This window comes from Myxine glutinosa, chromosome 2, assembly GCF_964187855.1.
Source record: "Myxine glutinosa chromosome 2, kmMyxGlut1.1, whole genome shotgun sequence".
NCBI classification, from domain to species: Eukaryota; Metazoa; Chordata; class Myxini; order Myxiniformes; family Myxinidae; genus Myxine; species Myxine glutinosa.
Window position 1 is genome coordinate 29,122,877 of NC_136262.1, and position 18,101 is coordinate 29,140,977.

The 18,101-nt window shown below is 43.4% G+C and overlaps 1 protein-coding gene across 2 annotated transcripts in view; it reads right to left on the reverse strand.

Annotated features, from left to right (window-relative positions):
* Positions 1-18,101, reverse strand: part of ALPK3 (alpha kinase 3) — a 105,019-nt gene that overhangs the window by 41,731 nt on the left and 45,187 nt on the right. The window lies entirely within an intron of this gene.

Consider the following 18,101-nt stretch of genomic DNA (forward strand, 5'->3'; position numbering starts at 1 on the left):
GACCTCATTAGTGACCTCATTTGCATATAACACATATCATTGTAAAGAGTGTCCCAGGACAAACATTTTGAGGGGTCATATGCAACCATAGGATGACGAGGTAAAAAGTATGGCCATTTGAATTTCGCCTACCCCTAATTTTCGGAAATCACTGACACAGGGGGGGTAACATCAAAATATGCGTGGGAGGTACCTTGGGAATGAGTTTTTTTTCTGTTAACATGGTTTTTCCTAACCCCTAGGGTGGGGGGTACATGGACATACCCGGGAAGTTAAGTTGTGGGGGGGGGGGGGGGGGGGTGCATGTAAACCCTACTCAGCCCACGGACTATAGGGAATGGTTGGGCTGTGTTTACCCATATTCATCATTTTGGGACGACAGAGTTAATCATTTTCTCCTCCTAATTAAATTGTCCAATCATGACCTAGTAACAGTGAAAAAGAGAAAATAAGAGTTGGGGAAAAGATCTAAGGCTTGTACATGAATCACATATAGGCCAAAGGCGTTAGGAGACAATCAAGGTTAAGCAAAAGTATTCCTATTGCGCATAGTGAGGACTTTTGCAAAGTAGGAGACGCTGCTTAACCACAAAAGATGAAATTTGGGAATGCGTTGACAATTAATATTTCCTTGAGCGGCCATTCTATCTTAGAAGCTGGCCCTAAGCCAATAGTTGGGCTAGTTTGGGAAGCCTCAACGTCCAAGTAGGTAACGTATAGAATATAGATGCTTCATCCCAGGAGACCTCTTAGGCTTCTTTAAGTAAGAATAGATACTCCATACCTCTGGGGCCTATTTGGATACGAACTTGTTGCATTAAAGAACCTCTTTAGGTTGCTGATCAGGCTAAACTGTTTACACGCTCAAAAAAAGAAATTCGTAATCAGCTGGATATTGTTAAGACTGTTTGAAGAGTGCAAATTCGTTGGCAAACAGCAGGTAATAGATAACTATTTTAGTAATCTCCAATGCTCAATTTTACTCAACACAAAACCAACTAGAAAGAATCTGAAAATGCAGAGCCCATCCGCGTCCGCTTTGTATTCAGACTTCTTCTTACTCTTCCTTATGCTAAACATGACAAAAACAACTTTGAACATAATTGACGATCTTAGGTGACCTTGACCTTTTGACATCAAAATCAATGGGCTTCGGTGATCCAATATGCAAACCCTGCTCAAATTTCGAGTCAATTGGATTAAAATTGATGATTTTATGCAACATTTGACCTTTTGATCGAAATAAACAATCGGCTTCTACCTTTTGATTGGTCAGCCAATTCAGTGACCCAATTTTTTTTGTTGTTGTTGAAGGCTCCACCCACGGCCTACATAATCCTCATCGAGGCCAGTAGGCCATGGGCCAGATATGGTCCTCGTGCACGCCCCCCCCCCCCCCCCCACAACTCTACCACCCCATATATTTTTGAAGCACTCGGGTCCCCTCAACATGAGATCAACTGGTAACAGTAAATAAACTGGTTCTTACTATTCATTTTTCACACATATTTGATGGTACCCTTAAAATATATCTTTTCCGTGTCGTTATGTTCCCTGAGATGGCTGAAAGTGGTCTGAGTTATATAAGTTATATATCATCTGAAAGGTAATTATCTGCTGGTCATTATAAATGGCATATATTTTAGATTTAGTGTTACCATTGGCCTCAAAAATCAAGTCGAACAGCTATACCCCATGTTTCGCTGTGTCAAACTAACACTGACTAAGATATTCAAACTAATATTTAAAATCCAGCCGCACTAGACTTGATTGACATTAATAACAAATGTCTGGACATTCTTCATAAAAATACCTTTCATTTGATACCAAATGTGTGTTTTTGTCAATAAAAATCTATCAGATATGACACTTCAAACAGAATGCAGGTATGCCGACAATCGCGATAACTGCACGAAATGATCGCGTTGATAGACATTGTCGGTCATGGAAGGTGCTTTCATTGGAAAGTGAAATATCATTCAATTGCTCATTGTTACTTGACAATATATTATTAAGTCACACTTTACCTCGATTTAGTTACAGGAATACATGCATGTTGTAAATGAAGCAGCTTTGTCAACCACTCGCTACTATTCAGAAATTTACCGGCTAGAACATCAGCTAGAATCTAGCATCAGCTAGAGCATCAGCTAGAATGTAGCATCAGCTAGAACATCAGCTAGAATCTAGCATCAGCTAGAACATCAGCTAGAATCTAGCATCAGCTAGAACATCAGCGAGAATCTAGCATCAGCTAGAACATCAGCTAGAATCTAGCATCAGCTAGAACATCAGCTAGAATCTAGCATCAGCTAGAGCATCAGCGAGAATCTAGCATCAGCTAGAACATCAGCTAGAATCTAGCATCAGCTAGAACATCAGCGAGAATCTAGCATCAGCTAGAACATCAGCTAGAATCTAGCATCAGCTAGAACATCAGCTAGAATCTAGCATCAGCTAGAGCATCAGCGAGAATCTAGCATCAGCTAGAACATCAGCTAGAATCTAGCATCAGCTACAACATCAGCTAGAATCTAGCATCAGCTAGAACATCAGCTAGAATCTAGCATCAGCTAGAACATCAGCTAGAATCTAGCATCAGCTAGAACATCAGCTAGAATCTAGCATCAGCTAGAACATCAGCTAGAATCTAGCATCAGCTAGAACATCAGCTAGAATCTAGCATCAGCTAGAACATCAGCTAGAATCTAGCATCAGCTAGAACATCAGCTAGAATCTAACATCAGCTAGAACATCAGCTAGAATCTAGCATCAGCTAGAGCATCAGCGAGAATCTAGCATCAGCTAGAACATCAGCTAGAATCTAGCATCAGCTAGAACATCAGCGAGAATCTAGCATCAGCTAGAACATCAGCTAGAATCTAGCATCAGCTAGAACATCAGCTAGAATCTAGCATCAGCTAGAGCATCAGCGAGAATCTAGCATCAGCTAGAACATCAGCTAGAATCTAGCATCAGCTACAACATCAGCTAGAATCTAGCATCAGCTAGAACATCAGCTAGAATCTAGCATCAGCTAGAACATCAGCTAGAATCTAGCATCAGCTAGAACATCAGCTAGAATCTAGCATCAGCTAGAACATCAGCTAGAATCTAGCATCAGCTAGAACATCAGCTAGAATCTAGCATCAGCTAGAACATCAGCTAGAATCTAGCATCAGCTAGAACATCAGCTAGAATCTAGCATCAGCTAGAACATCAGCTAGAATCTAGCATCAGCTAGAGCATCAGCTAGAATCTAGCATCAGCTAGAACATCAGCTAGAATCTAGCATCAGCTAGAGCATCAGCTAGAATCTAGCATCAGCTAGAACATCAGCTAGAATCTAGCATCAGCTAGAACATCAGCTAGAATCTAGCATCAGCTAGAACATCAGCTAGAATCTAGCATCAGCTAGAACATCAGCTAGAATCTAGCATCAGCTAGAACATCAGCTAGAATCTAGCATCAGCTAGAACATCAGCTAGAATCTAGCATCAGCTAGAGCATCAGCTAGAATCTAGCATCAGCTAGAACATCAGCTAGAACATCAGCTAGAATCTAGCATCAGCTAGAGCATCAGCTAGAATCTAGCATCAGCTAGAGCATCAGCTAGAATCTAGCATCAGCTAGAGCATCAGCTAGAATCTAGCATCAGCTAAAACATCAGCTAGAATCTAGCATCAGCTAGAACATCAGCTAGAATCTAGCATCAGCTAGAACATCAGCTAGAATCTAGCATCAGCTAGAACATCAGCTAGAATCTAGCATCAGCTAGAACACCAGCTAGAATCTAGCATCAGCTAGAACATCAGCTAGAATCTAGCATCAGCTAGAACATCAGCTAGAATCTAGCATCAGCTAGAACATCAGCTAGAATCTAGCATCAGCTAGAACACCAGCTAGAATCTAGCATCAGCTAGAACATCAGCTAGAATCTAGCATCAGCTAGAACATCAGCTAGAATCTAGCATCAGCTAGAGCATCAGCGAGAATCTAGCATCAGCTAGAACATCAGCTAGAATCTAGCATCAGCTACAACATCAGCTAGAATCTAGCATCAGCTAGAACATCAGCTAGAATCTAGCATCAGCTAGAACATCAGCTAGAATCTAGCATCAGCTAGAACATCAGCTAGAATCTAGCATCAGCTAGAACATCAGCTAGAATCTAGCATCAGCTAGAACATCAGCTAGAATCTAGCATCAGCTAGAACATCAGCTAGAATCTAGCATCAGCTAGAACATCAGCTAGAATCTAACATCAGCTAGAACATCAGCTAGAATCTAGCATCAGCTAGAGCATCAGCGAGAATCTAGCATCAGCTAGAACATCAGCTAGAATCTAGCATCAGCTAGAACATCAGCGAGAATCTAGCATCAGCTAGAACATCAGCTAGAATCTAGCATCAGCTAGAACATCAGCTAGAATCTAGCATCAGCTAGAGCATCAGCGAGAATCTAGCATCAGCTAGAACATCAGCTAGAATCTAGCATCAGCTACAACATCAGCTAGAATCTAGCATCAGCTAGAACATCAGCTAGAATCTAGCATCAGCTAGAACATCAGCTAGAATCTAGCATCAGCTAGAACATCAGCTAGAATCTAGCATCAGCTAGAACATCAGCTAGAATCTAGCATCAGCTAGAACATCAGCTAGAATCTAGCATCAGCTAGAACATCAGCTAGAATCTAGCATCAGCTAGAACATCAGCTAGAATCTAGCATCAGCTAGAACATCAGCTAGAATCTAGCATCAGCTAGAGCATCAGCTAGAATCTAGCATCAGCTAGAACATCAGCTAGAATCTAGCATCAGCTAGAGCATCAGCTAGAATCTAGCATCAGCTAGAACATCAGCTAGAATCTAGCATCAGCTAGAACATCAGCTAGAATCTAGCATCAGCTAGAACATCAGCTAGAATCTAGCATCAGCTAGAACATCAGCTAGAATCTAGCATCAGCTAGAACATCAGCTAGAATCTAGCATCAGCTAGAACATCAGCTAGAATCTAGCATCAGCTAGAGCATCAGCTAGAATCTAGCATCAGCTAGAACATCAGCTAGAACATCAGCTAGAATCTAGCATCAGCTAGAGCATCAGCTAGAATCTAGCATCAGCTAGAGCATCAGCTAGAATCTAGCATCAGCTAGAGCATCAGCTAGAATCTAGCATCAGCTAAAACATCAGCTAGAATCTAGCATCAGCTAGAACATCAGCTAGAATCTAGCATCAGCTAGAACATCAGCTAGAATCTAGCATCAGCTAGAACATCAGCTAGAATCTAGCATCAGCTAGAACACCAGCTAGAATCTAGCATCAGCTAGAACATCAGCTAGAATCTAGCATCAGCTAGAACATCAGCTAGAATCTAGCATCAGCTAGAACATCAGCTAGAATCTAGCATCAGCTAGAACATCAGTTAGAATCTAGCATCAGCTAAAACATCAGCTAGAATCTCGCATCAGCGAGAGCATCAGCTAGAATCTAGCATCAGCTAAAACATCAGCTAGAATCTAGCATCAGCTAGAGCATCAGCTAGAATCTAGCATCAGCTAGAACATCAGCTAGAATCTAGCATCAGCTAGAGCATCAGCTAGAATCTAGCATCAGCTAAAACATCAGCTAGAATCTAGCATCAGCTAGCACATCAGCTAGAATCTAGCATCAGCTAGAACATCAGCTAGAATCTAGCATCAGCTAGAGCATCAGCTAGAATCTAGCATCAGCGAAAACATCAGCTAGAATCTAGCATCAGCTAGAACATCAGCTAGAATCTAGCATCAGCTAGAACATCAGCTAGAATCTAGCATCAGCTAGAACATCAGCTAGAATCTAGCATCATCAATCTAGATTCAGCTGGAGACCAAAGCTGAATCTAGCATCAGCTAGAGCATCAGCTAGAACATCAGCTAGAATCTAGCATCAGCTAGAGCATCAGCTAGAATCTAGCATCAGCTAGAACATCAGCTAGAATCTAGCATCAGCTAGAACATCAGCTAGAATCTAGAATCTAGCATCAGCTAGAACATCAGTGAGAATCTAGCATCAGCTAGAACATCAGCTAGAATCTAGCATCAGTGAGAACATCAGCTAGAATCTAGCATCAGCTAGAACATCAGCTAGAATCTAGCATCAGCTAGAACATCAGCTAGAATCTAGCACCAGCTTGAACATCAGCTAGAATCTAGCATCAGCTAGAACATCAGCTAGAATCTAACATCAGCTAGAATCTAGCATCAGCTAGAATCTAGCATCAGCTAGAACATCAGCTAGAATCTAGCATCAGCTAGAACATCAGCTAGAATCTAGCATCAGCTAGAACATCAGCTAGAATCTAGCATCAGCTAGAACATCAGCTAGAATCTAGCATCAGCTAGAGCATCAGCTAGAATCTAGCATCAGCTGGAACATCAGCTAGAATCTAGCATCAGCTAGAGCATCAGCTAGAATCTAGCATCAGCTAGAACATCAGCTAGAATCTAGCATCAGCTAGAACATCAGCTAGAATCTAGCATCAGCGAGAACATCAGCTAGAATCTAGCATCAGCTAGAACATCAGCTAGAACATCAGCTAGAATCTAGCATCAGCTCGAGCATCAGCTAGAATCTAGCATCAGCTAAACATCAGCTAGAATCTAGCATCAGCTTGAGCATCAGCTAGAACATCAGCTAGAATCTAGCATCAGCTAGAGCATCAGCTAGAATCTAGCATCAGCTAGAATCTAGCATCAGCTAGAGCATCAGCTAGAACATCAGCAAGAATCTAGCATCAGCTAGAGCATCAGCTAGAATCTAGCATCAGCTAGAACATCAGCTAGAATCTAGCATCAGCTAGAGCATCAGCTAGAATCTAGCATCAGCTAGAACATCAGCTAGAATCTAGCATCAGCTAGAACATCAGCTAGAATCTAGCATCAGCTAGAACATCAGCTAGAATCTAGCATCAGCTAGAACATCAGCTAGAATCTAGCATCAGCTAGAACATCAGCTAGAATCTAGCATCAGCTAGAACATCAGCTAGAATCTAGCATCAGCTAGAGCATCAGCTAGAATCTAGCATCAGCTAGAACATCAGCTAGAATCTAGCATCAGCTAGAGCATCAGCTAGAATCTAGCATCAGCTAGAACATCAGCTAGAATCTAGCATCAGCTAGAACATCAGCTAGAATCTAGCATCAGCTAGAGCATCAGCTAGAATCTAGCATCAGCTAGAACATCAGCTAGAATCTAGCATCAGCTAGAGCATCAGTTAGAATCTAGCATCAGCGAAAACATCAGCTAGAATCTAGCATCAGCTAGAACATCAGCTAGAATCTAGCATCAGCTAGAACATCAGCTAGAATCTAGCATCAGCTAGAACATCAGCGAGAATCTAGCATCAGCTAGAACATCAGCTAGAATCTAGCATCAGCTAGAACATCAGCTAGAATCTAGCATCAGCTAGAACATCAGCTAGAATCTAGCATCAGCTAGAACATCAGCTAGAATCTAGCATCAGCTAGAACATCAGCTAGAATCTAGCATCAGCTAGAACATCAGCTAGAATCTAGCATCAGCTAGAACATCAGCTAGAATCTAGCATCAGCTAGAACATCAGTTAGAATCTAGCATCAGCTAAAACATCAGCTAGAATCTCGCATCAGCGAGAGCATCAGCTAGAATCTAGCATCAGCTAAAACATCAGCTAGAATCTAGCATCAGCTAGAGCATCAGCTAGAATCTAGCATCAGCTAGAACATCAGCTAGAATCTAGCATCAGCTAGAGCATCAGCTAGAATCTAGCATCAGCTAAAACATCAGCTAGAATCTAGCATCAGCTAGAACATCAGCTAGAATCTAGCATCAGCTAGAACATCAGCTAGAATCTAGCATCAGCTAGAGCATCAGCTAGAATCTAGCATCAGCGAAAACATCAGCTAGAATCTAGCATCAGCTAGAACATCAGCTAGAATCTAGCATCAGCTAGAACATCAGCTAGAATCTAGCATCAGCTAGAACATCAGCTAGAATCTAGCATCATCAATCTAGATTCAGCTGGAGACCAAAGCTGAATCTAGCATCAGCTAGAGCATCAGCTAGAACATCAGCTAGAATCTAGCATCAGCTAGAGCATCAGCTAGAATCTAGCATCAGCTAGAACATCAGCTAGAATCTAGCATCAGCTAGAACATCAGCTAGAATCTAGAATCTAGCATCAGCTAGAACATCAGTGAGAATCTAGCATCAGCTAGAACATCAGCTAGAATCTAGCATCAGTGAGAACATCAGCTAGAATCTAGCATCAGCTAGAACATCAGCTAGAATCTAGCATCAGCTAGAACATCAGCTAGAATCTAGCACCAGCTTGAACATCAGCTAGAATCTAGCATCAGCTAGAACATCAGCTAGAATCTAACATCAGCTAGAATCTAGCATCAGCTAGAATCTAGCATCAGCTAGAACATCAGCTAGAATCTAGCATCAGCTAGAACATCAGCTAGAATCTAGCATCAGCTAGAACATCAGCTAGAATCTAGCATCAGCTAGAACATCAGCTAGAATCTAGCATCAGCTAGAGCATCAGCTAGAATCTAGCATCAGCTGGAACATCAGCTAGAATCTAGCATCAGCTAGAGCATCAGCTAGAATCTAGCATCAGCTAGAACATCAGCTAGAATCTAGCATCAGCTAGAACATCAGCTAGAATCTAGCATCAGCGAGAACATCAGCTAGAATCTAGCATCAGCTAGAACATCAGCTAGAACATCAGCTAGAATCTAGCATCAGCTCGAGCATCAGCTAGAATCTAGCATCAGCTAAACATCAGCTAGAATCTAGCATCAGCTTGAGCATCAGCTAGAACATCAGCTAGAATCTAGCATCAGCTAGAGCATCAGCTAGAATCTAGCATCAGCTAGAATCTAGCATCAGCTAGAGCATCAGCTAGAACATCAGCAAGAATCTAGCATCAGCTAGAGCATCAGCTAGAATCTAGCATCAGCTAGAACATCAGCTAGAATCTAGCATCAGCTAGAGCATCAGCTAGAATCTAGCATCAGCTAGAACATCAGCTAGAATCTAGCATCAGCTAGAACATCAGCTAGAATCTAGCATCAGCTAGAACATCAGCTAGAATCTAGCATCAGCTAGAACATCAGCTAGAATCTAGCATCAGCTAGAACATCAGCTAGAATCTAGCATCAGCTAGAACATCAGCTAGAATCTAGCATCAGCTAGAGCATCAGCTAGAATCTAGCATCAGCTAGAACATCAGCTAGAATCTAGCATCAGCTAGAGCATCAGCTAGAATCTAGCATCAGCTAGAACATCAGCTAGAATCTAGCATCAGCTAGAACATCAGCTAGAATCTAGCATCAGCTAGAGCATCAGCTAGAATCTAGCATCAGCTAGAACATCAGCTAGAATCTAGCATCAGCTAGAGCATCAGTTAGAATCTAGCATCAGCTAGAACATCAGCTAGAATCTAGCATCAGCTAGAACATCAGCTAGAATCTAGCATCAGCTAGAGCATCAGCTAGAATCTAGCATCAGCTAGAACATCAGCTAGAATCTAGCATCAGCTAGAGCATCAGCTAGAATCTAGCATCAGCTAGAACATCAGCTAGAATCTAGCATCAGCTAGAGCATCAGCTAGAATCTAGCATCAGCTAGAGCATCAGCTAGAACATCAGCTAGAACATCAGCTAGAACATCAGCTAGAACATCAGCTAGAGCATCAGCTAGAATCTAGCATCAGCTAGAGCATCAGCTAGAACATCAGCTAGAATCTAGCATCAGCTAGAACATCAGCTAGAATCTAGCATCAGCTAGAACATCAGCTAGAATCTAGCATCAGCTAGAACATCAGCTAGAATCTAGCATCAGCTAGAACATCAGCTAGAATCTAGCATCAGCTAGAGCATCAGCTAGAATCTAGCATCAGCTAGAACATCAGCTAGAATCTAGCATCAGCTAGAACATCAGCTAGAATCTAGCATCAGCTAGAGCATCAGCTAGAATCTAGCATCAGCTAGAGCATCAGCTAGAATCTAGCATCAGCTAGAACATCAGCTAGAATCTAGCATCAGCTAGAACATCAGCTAGAATCTAGCATCAGCTAGAACATCAGCTAGAATCTAGCATCAGCTAAAACATCAGCTAGAATCTAGCATCAGCTAGAACATCAGCTAGAATCTAGCATCAGCTAGAACATCAGCTAGAATCTAGCATCAGCGAGAACATCAGCGAGAATCTAGCATCAGCTAGAACATCAGCTAGAATCTAGCATCAGCTAGAACATCAGCTAGAATCTAGCATCAGCTAGAACATCAGCTAGAATCTAGCATCAGCTAGAACATCAGCTAGAATCTAGCATCAGCTAGAACATCAGCTAGAATCTAGCATCAGCTAGAACATCAGCTAGAATCTAGCATCAGCTAGAACATCAGCTAGAATCTAGCATCAGCTAGAACATCAGCTAGAATCTAGCATCAGCTAGAACATCAGCTAGAATCTAGCATCAGCTAGAACATCAGCTAGAATCTAGCATCAGCTAGAACATCAGCTAGAATCTAGCATCAGCTAGAACATCAGCTAGAATCTAGCATCAGCTAGAACATCAGCTAGAATCTAGCATCAGCTAGAACATCAGCTAGAATCTAGCATCAGCTAGAACATCAGCTAGAATCTAGCATCAGCTAGAGCATCAGCTAGAATCTAGCATCAGCTAGAACATCAGCTAGAATCTAGCATCAGCTAGAACATCAGCTAGAACATCAGCTAGAATCTAGCATCAGCTCGAGCATCAGCTAGAATCTAGCATCAGCTAAACATCAGCTAGAATCTAGCATCAGCTTGAGCATCAGCTAGAACATCAGCTAGAATCTAGCATCAGCTAGAGCATCAGCTAGAATCTAGCATCAGCTAGAATCTAGCATCAGCTAGAGCATCAGCTAGAACATCAGCAAGAATCTAGCATCAGCTAGAGCATCAGCTAGAATCTAGCATCAGCTAGAACATCAGCTAGAATCTAGCATCAGCTAGAACATCAGCAAGAATCTAGCATCAGCTAGAGCATCAGCTAGAATCTAGCATCAGCTTGAACATCAGCTAGAATCTAGCATCAGCTAGAACATCAGCTAGAATCTAGCATCAGCTTGAACATCAGCTAGAATCTAGCATCAGCTAGAACATCAGCTAGAATCTAGCATCAGCTAGAACATCAGCTAGAATCTAGCATCAGCTAGAACATCAGCTAGAATCTAGCATCAGCTAGAACATCAGCTAGAATCTAGCATCAGCTAGAACATCAGCTAGAATCTAGCATCAGCTAGAGCATCAGCTAGAATCTAGCATCAGCTAAAACATCAGCTAGAATCTAGCATCAGCTAGAACTAGAAGAAGTTCACAAGAAAGCTCTTGAAGTAGTTTGTGATGTTGTAGATAAGGAGGTGTCACATTGCCACAAGGTTGTGAAACTATCAGACTTGAGAGCATTGTATGTTGCTCAGCTAGAAAGCAGCAATGTTGTTATACTGTAACAAATAAGGTGTGATTGTGTGTGAATTTAGCAATTCATATTTAATTGTGTTGAAAGTTAACACAGTGTTACCACATGGATCATCTGAGAAGCATATGCGGCAATTGTCGGCACACCTGCGGTCTGTTTACAGTGTCATATCTGATAGATGTTTACTGGTAAGAAGACATATTTGGTGTCAAATGAAAGGTATTTTTATGAAGAATGTCCAGAAAGTTGTGGTGAATGTCAATAAAGTCTAGTGCGGCTGGATTGAACATATAAGTTCGAATATCTTAGTCTGTGTTACGTTGGCACAGCGAAACATGGGGTACAGCTGTTCGACTTGATTTTTGAGGCCAATGGTAACACTAAATCTAAAATATATGCCATTTATAATGACCAGCAGATAATTACCTTTCAGATGATATATAACTTATATAACTCAGACCACTTTCAGCCATCTCAGGGAACATAACGACACGGAAAAGATATATTTTAAGGGTACCATCAAATATGTGTGAAAAATGAATAGTAAGAACCAGTTTATTTACTGTTACCAGTTGATCTCATGTTGAGGGGACCCGAGTGCTTCAAAAATATATGGGGTGGTAGAGTTGTGGGGGGGGGGGGGGGGGTGCACGAGGACCATATCTGGCCCATGGCCTACAGGCCTCAGATAAAATAACTGGATCTAAAATAACTGCAATATGCAAATTCTTAAAATTTCAGATCAATAGGATGTCATAATACGCTTGACCTTTGACCTTTTAAACAAATTATTAATTTGTCTTTTTCGTATTCTGATAATAAAACTTTGTTGAAAATTTGATGACAAAAGTTTGAATGGTAAAAACGTTACGGCCTGGACAGATAGACAGACAGACAGAGAGACACACACATCTTGTTTTTCCATTTCTGTTCCTCACAATTCTGTCTCTCTCTTATTCAAAAACACACACACACACACACACACACACACACACATAAACATATACACACACATATATAGATATAAATATATACACATACACACACATATTTATGCACATATATACACATACATACAAACACACACACACACACACACACACACATACACATACACACACACATATACACATTTACACATACACACATACACACACATATACAAACACACATACACACACATATACAAACACACACACACACATATATACACACACACACACACACACACACACACACACACACACACACACACACACACACACACACACACACACACACATCTTGTTTTTTAAATTTTGTTCCTCACAATTCTATCTCTTATGATTTTCAATTCTTATTTCTCTTATTGAATTCTTATTTTAAAATGCATTTAATTAATTGTGCAGTATTGGTTGTTCCTAAACTTAAATATAAATAATTTAAAGGATTTATGTAAATTATGTTAACTAGTGAGGTACCCGTGCTATGCACGGGTGGGAGGCCAGAAGCAAACAGACAATGCAGAAACGATGAATGCTAAAGCATGAAACCAATAAATTCCACATTCCTGTAGCACCTTCAGTCGCACGTCAGACATGGACAGCAAGTTCGTGAAGGATGTCCGTGAAAAACGTACCCGTTCGCAAACAAATGGGTACGTTCACGTGTAGAAACATCGATCGTGGGACCGTGGCGAATCTGCATATGGCAATCTGTGAATTTCACATTTAGAAAGTAGAAACCATCACGGCATGTCGTCATGCACTTGAACTCGATGTCTCTTTTTTATTCGAAACAGCATAACTCCAATCACAAATTAAATAGCATTAATATAAAAAAATTAACTTTTAACAACATTGTTAATGTTTCCTTCATTGTAAAAACTACCAAGTCAACAGTTAAAAGGATTTTGAGCCGATAGGTGTTACGGCCTTGGCAAGATCGATGGAGACAGCTTATATTGCGGGCTTATATTGGGGCGGCTTATACACCGCCCCAATAGCTATGTGGAACTCTCATGTAGAGATTAAACTCACGTCGTTTGAACTTTGGCCGAGGTCATTATTTACTTTTAATGATGTTTGTATACGAATCAAAAAGTAGATAATTGGTTTTGGGTCGTCCTTTCCGCATATTGCGTGGGATTTTGAGTTGGAGAGACGACCGTGATGGTGGGGAGGGGGTTGGCATTCTCTCAAGCAGGGATTCAACCCAAGTCCTTATAAAAGGTCTTTGTCCGAGGTCATTATTTTTAACTGTGTGTTTTCATTCGTCATGTTGCGATCGGTGCAGCCATTTGTGTGGTACCCGGGAAAATAACGTTATGCGGGAGTCCAAACCTGAAAATGCTGGAGACCAAAGCTGAAATTGGAAAAACAATATAGCCTATTTTATTCCAGGGGGTCCCAGGATTACCCACCCAACATTTTGTTGCGATCGGTTCAGCCGTTTTTGCGGTACCTGGGAACAGACGGACGGACGGACAGACGGACATTTGGTGAATTATATTAAGATTTCACAACATCCCATATTCAACTTTATTTAAATTGTAAACCTCAAAACATAGTTCCTTTACCAAAAGCAAGAACCTTAACCTGTAAGCAAATGACTAGTTTCCCGACTGCATGGATCATCAGCTGGGCACCGTTCTTCCTCGAGGTTTCAATCCTTTCAGCCCAGGACCTCTCCAAACGGTGGATTCACAACCTCGATCATGGATCCACATCAATAGATCCACAACCTCAGTTGCGTCCAGGCAGTCAGTCAACTCATCAATACAACATCACTTATTCCAACTTTACTCGCTAGATTTAATGTATTATCATATATTTAGAACTTTCCTTACACACTCCATAATATGACATCATTAAATCATGCACATCTTACCTTAAATAAACCATGTCCACCAAACAGCGACCACACCACCTACCTCTCGATCAAACTGTATTTCGAATGTTCTATCACCTATCACCTATAATATCACCTATTGATTTCCGTTTCCGGTCCGGTTGTGAGAGGACGCTGGCCTCACTTGCTCGCCGCTTCTCTGACTGGACCATTGTCCGTATCTTGCTTTCCTGGTGGTCGTGGCGGATTTTTGGCCATTGAGTCTGCCCTCTGCACGGTCCCGGCTCTGCTCTGCTGCTCCTGGCTTCACCTGCTCGGCTCCTTCGCTGTTTCCTCGGGCTCACTCTCGTGGGTTGTGCCCATTGTTTGCAACGGCGGTGGTGGCGGTTTGCCGCCGTGATCTTGATTAGCGGCGGCGGTCGTTTGCCACTGCATTTGCCGCTTTGCCTCCTCAACCTTGGCCTCGTGCTCGTCTCTTCGCTCCTGTCTGCCCTCTGCATGGTCCCGGCTCTGCTCCTGGCTTCACCTGCTCAGCTCCTTCGCTGTTTCCTCGGGCCCACTCCCGTGGGTTGTGACGATTGTTTCGCCTCCTCACCCTTGGCCTCGTGCTCGTCCCTTCGCTCCTGCTGGCATGGCTCTGCGGTACTCCGCCGCAAGGCTTCTCCTGCTTAAAACCCGCTCCACCCCATCATGCATCTCTGCAATCAAATCGAATGGACTCCTGCGTCGACCCAGGTACATTCACCGTGGCTCCGGTCGTAAGTTTGTTTATTTACAATCAGGTCACTCCATCCCCATCCTCTGGTCGGCTCAGCGCACTCCCACTCATCGTCCCAACACACCTGGTCACAACAACGCACAAAATCGCACCTCCTGTCTGCGAACCCTGGCCAAATCACCTGGATTCATACCCGCCGTACAAAACAACATCAAGCTCACCCTGTTCAATACCCGGTCCCTCAACAACAAATGCCTCATCCTGAACGACTACATCCTGGAAAATAAACTGGACTTTCTCTGTCTCACTGAGACCTGGCAACAACCACTGGACTACTACACGCTCAACCTCACCACACCCAATGGATATTCTTACATCAATAAACCATGCTCGGAGGGCCGAGGTGGTGGAATTGCCGTTATTCACCGACAAGACATCAAGACCAACCTCATCTCCATCTCATCTGCTCCATCATTTGAACACTTGGCTTTTAAACTCTCTGGTCACACACAGTCAGTCATGGCTGTTGTCTACCGCCCTCCCAAACCACACCCATCATTCCTGTCTGACTTCTCCTACTTTCTGACCCAGCTATGTTCCCTCTCCCCCTCGATCCTCCTCCTTGGTGATTTCAATATCCACATGGACTCCACTGACTCCACGCTAACCACTGACTTCACTGATTTACTCACCTGCTTTAACCTCACTCAACATGTCAACTTTCCTACCCATAACCGTGGTCACATTTTGGACCTTGTCTGCTCTACTGGACTAATTTTGCACCATCTCTCTGGCTCCGACCTCACTCTCTCTGACCACCTAGCCATCACTCTGACCATCAACATCCCCACCCCAGCACCAAGGCATTATCGCACTATCAACTTCCGTAAGCTAAACGCTCTTTCACCTACCTCATTCTCATCGACCCTCTCTGAAAAAATGTCCACTTCTCCCTTCGTTGACCTCCACACCCCTTCTGACCTCACTGACTACTACAACCACACTCTCTCCTCCTGCCTTGACCAACTTGCGCCTATAAAAACCAAAACCGTTTCTTTCACCCATTCTGCTCCCTGGTTTACCCCTGAACTCCGCCTGATGAAAACTCGTGCTCGCCAACTTGAAAGACTCCGCAATAAAACAGGTCTCACAGTTCACTCCCAGGCCTACAAGGACCACATACAACACTATAAAGATGCCCTCTCCCGTGCCCGCTCCGCCTACTACTCTCAAATTATCCACTCTGGCTCCGGAAACCCAAAAGCACTCTTCTCTACAATAAACAAACTCCTCAGCCCCCTGAACACCACCACCCAGTCATTCACAATAGACAACTGCATCTCCTTCCTTTCATTCTTCCAACGCAAAATTGAAAACATCTACAACAGCTTGACCACCGCCGCACCCGCTCCCCCTCAAACCACCTGCCCCCCCTTATCCTGCCACCCCCTGTCTCAATTCTACCCAGTCTCCCCTACTGACCTCTCTGAACTCCTCATCGGAATGAAAACTGCCACCTGCACACTTGACCCCATCCCCTCCAGCTTTGTCAAGGCCTCCCTTCCTGCTCTCTCTCCACTTATCATTGCAACAATAAACTCCTCCCTGTCTACAGGCATCGTCCCACCATCCCTCAAAATTGCTGCTGTTACCCCCATTCTGAAAAAACCTGGACTAAACCCTGACACCCTAAATAACTTCAGACCCATCTCCAACCTACCCTTTCTGTCAAAGGTTTTGGAACGCGCTGTAGCCACTCAACTCAAACATCACCTCTCTGCCAATAACCTGTATGAAACATTCCAATCCGGATTCCGCTCCAACCACAGTACTGAAACTGCTCTCCTCAAAATCACCAACGACCTTCTCCTCTCCTCTGACGCTGGCAACCTCAACATTCTCATCCTCCTCGACCTCAGCGCCGCCTTTGACACCATCGATCACACCATCCTCCTCACCCGACTTGAAACCACCTTTAACATTACCGGCACTGCCCTCTCTTGGATTAAATCATACCTCTCTGACAGACGTCAGTTCATCTCCATCAATAACTGCAAATCCCCCACTGCTCCCCTCCCCCAAGGTGTCCCCCAAGGTTCAGTTCTTGGCCCCCTCCTCTTCATCCTTTACCTGTCCCCCCTCGGTCACTTAATCCGCCGTCATGGTCTCCAATTCCACTGCTTCGCCGATGACATCCAGCTTTTCATCTCCACCAAGTCCATCTCCACTGCCACCCACTCTATCCTGACAAACTGCATCACTGAAATAAAATCCTGGCTTCAAATCAACTTCCTCAAACTTAACTGTGATAAATCTGAAATAATCATCATTGGCCCAAAAACGCTCACCAAGTCCACCCATAACTTTGCCCTCAACATCGACGGTTTCCCAGTATCCACCTCCCCTCACATCCGGAATCTTGGCATCATCTTTGACCAAACCCTCTCCTTCGACAAATACACTAAACAGATCACAAAGACAGCCTTCTTTCACCTGAAAAACATCGCCCGTCTCCGTCCATCCCTCTCCTCCGTGGCTGCAGAAACCCTCATCCACGCCTTCATCACTTCCCGTCTGGACTACTGCAATAGCCTCCTTTATGGTTCACCCTCAACAATCACCAATAAACTCCAATACATTCAGAACTCCGCTGCCCGTCTACTCACCCATTCCCGGACCCGTGACCACATCACCCCCGTCCTTTACAAGCTTCACTGGCTCCCCATCTCCCAGAGAATCCAGTACAAAATCCTCCTCTTGACCTACAAAGCCCTCCATAACCTGGCCCCATCCTACCTGGCTGACCTCCTCTCCAGACACACTCCCACCCGCAACCTCCGCTCTGCTGGTACCAACCTCCTGACCCCCCCCATCCGGACCAAATTTAGATCCTGGGGGGACAGGGCCTTCTCCATCGCTGCTCCCACCCTCTGGAACTCGCTACCTCACACCATCAGAGACTCCTCCTCACTCACCACATTCAAAACATCACTCAAGACCCACCTGTTCAACACTGCATTCAACATTTAACCCACAGCATCTAACCCCTGACTATCTCCTCTC